The sequence below is a fragment of the Spermophilus citellus genome (genome assembly GCF_964194105.1).
Source record: "Spermophilus citellus genome assembly, chromosome: 18".
NCBI classification, from domain to species: Eukaryota; Metazoa; Chordata; class Mammalia; order Rodentia; family Sciuridae; genus Spermophilus; species Spermophilus citellus.
The window spans coordinates 3,802,332-3,804,721 of NC_138200.1; positions in this window are offsets into that span (position 1 = coordinate 3,802,332).

Genomic DNA, 2,390 nt, shown 5'->3' on the forward strand with positions numbered 1-2,390 from the left:
TATTTTAGGTAATCACTAAATGGCTGAGGCTGGCACGATTCTCAGCGGATCAGGGGGCTGAGAATCGTGAGTTCAAAGCCAGCCTCAGCAAAAGCGAGGCACTAAGCAACTCAGTGAGACCCTGTCTCTAAATCAAATACAAAATAGGGTTGGGGTGTGACCCAGTAGACCAGTGCCCCTGAGTTCAATACCCATTACCAAAAAAAAAAAAAAAAGAATCTCGGCTCATTTCAGACTCAATCCAAATCTGCCTTTTAGGCAGAGACCCAGGTGATTGGGATGCGCAGTTAAGATGGAGAAGCCTGGGCTGGGGGTGTTGCTCAGGGGTGGAGCATCTCCCCAGCATGCGGGAAGCCCTGGCTTCTGTCTCCAACACCAGGTGAAACGAAAATGGAGAGATGCCACTCTATGTAGTGGGCCTGAAAATCTGAGTCACTGGCGCCCCCTGTAGGGGCTGGTTAGGTCACAGGGGGCTGATGCTGGGTTCCACTCACCCCAAGGCCTCAGGTAGGGCCTCAGGATTTACATCCCTAACAAGTTTTTGGGGAATGGTGCTCAATGAGGAGGGCTGGGACTCTTGTCAGTGATAAGGCCCGGCTCACACCCTCGCAGGTAACTTCCGTAACCTTTAGTGCTGTTGTATGCCTAGCATTGTTCTGCATATCCCAATTTTAAATCCACCTAATAATCTCATTTTACAGAGGAGGAAGGTGATAGGAAGGGAGTTAGCTGGGTGTGGTGGTGCATACCTGTAATCCCAGGGATTTGGGAAGTTGAGGCAGGAGGATCAACTTCAAGGTCAGCCTCAGCAACTTATATTTTGAGCCATTTAGTGAGACCCTGTCTCAAAAACTGAAAAAGGGGGCTGGGGATGTGGCTCAAGCAGTAGTGCTCTCGCCTGGCATGCGTGCGGCCCGGGTTCGATCCTCAGCATCACATACCAACAAAGATGTTGTATCCGCCGAAAACTAAAAAATAAATATTAAAATTCTCTCTCTCTCTTAAAAAAAAAAACTGAAAAGGCTGGGGATTTGCTCAGTGGTTAAGCACACTCAGGTTCAATCCCAGTACCCCCCCCCCAAAAAAAAAAATTGACCTTGCCAGCATCCCAATGTGCCACTAATAAGGGCAAATTCCTGTGTCCATGTAATTGGTCTTGCTCTGTTATGACCACTAGGGGATGCTATTGCACATATGTCCAGCAGAGGTGCCAGACAGTCCAGAAGGACACCTTACTGATTAAACTCGAGAAAAATTCCAAAGTCAAGGAGGTAGAGACACTATTTTAATATGAAATAAGCTACTGTTCAGTTCCTCAAGCTGGGCACCTTTTAAGAAGCCTCTTGGCTTGGTCTTTGCAATTGCCAGCATGCCTACCTTCTCTACAGTGCTGGCTTTTCTTCATGTCTTGTGCAGGTGATTGGATGGGCATAGGAAGTTTGCTTTTGGAAGTGTTTCCCAACAGTGTGCATCTCCATGCCGAGGATGCCCTGTTTACCAAGAGGTCAGCCTAAGAGCTGCTTGTCCGGGCAGTTCAGTCTTTAGTGATTTCTGCCACAGTCTGTAGATCAGCTCACTTGCTTGGATTACTGGTACCTCAGCATGTTAACGGAGGTTTTGGTGAGACTGAGGAATCCAGCAAAACTGGAGGAACCCCAAAACTTCTGAATGTGGGCTCCCATCATGGATAGCTCTGAGCCTGTCACAGTCCTGTTTTTTTGTTTTGTTTTGTTTTGTTTTTTGTACAGGGGGTCTTTGCCACTGAGCCACACCCCAGCCTTTTTTTTTTTTTTTTTTAAATTTTGAGGCAGGGCCTTGAACTTGTTTTCCTGCTGCCTCAGCCTCTGGTTGCTTGGATGACTGGCATGCACCATCAAACCCAGAGAGTCCTCCTGGGTTCTGCAGGCACATAGACGTTGCTGGCTCTTCCCACTGTGGTCCCCCTTGCGCCTTGGTTCTGCACACCCAGCTGTGTTCTTGGAGGCAGAGCTTAGCGTTTTCACACATCAGCATTTTCAGCCCATCATTTGTTAATTTCTTCTGCATTGCCTTTCCAAGCATCTTTTGGGCAATTGGACAGCAAAATTCTTTCACGTCCTGAGGGTTTCTGGCATGGAAAAACTCACTTCCCCTATAGTCTGCATAACACCTAAAAGGCAGAGAACAGGACAACTTTCGAGGTGAATCAGACAACAAGAAAAACATTTTGCAGTACTGGGTTTGAACCCCGGGTCGGTCTACCACTGAGCCACATCTCCGGCTCTTTTATTTACTAATTTCTTTTTTTGAGATAGGGCCTCACTTAGTTGCTGAGTGGAGTCTTGAACTTGCAATCCTCTTGCCTCAGCCTCCCGAGCTCCTGGGGAATAGGCGTGAGTGCCTGTTTAGTG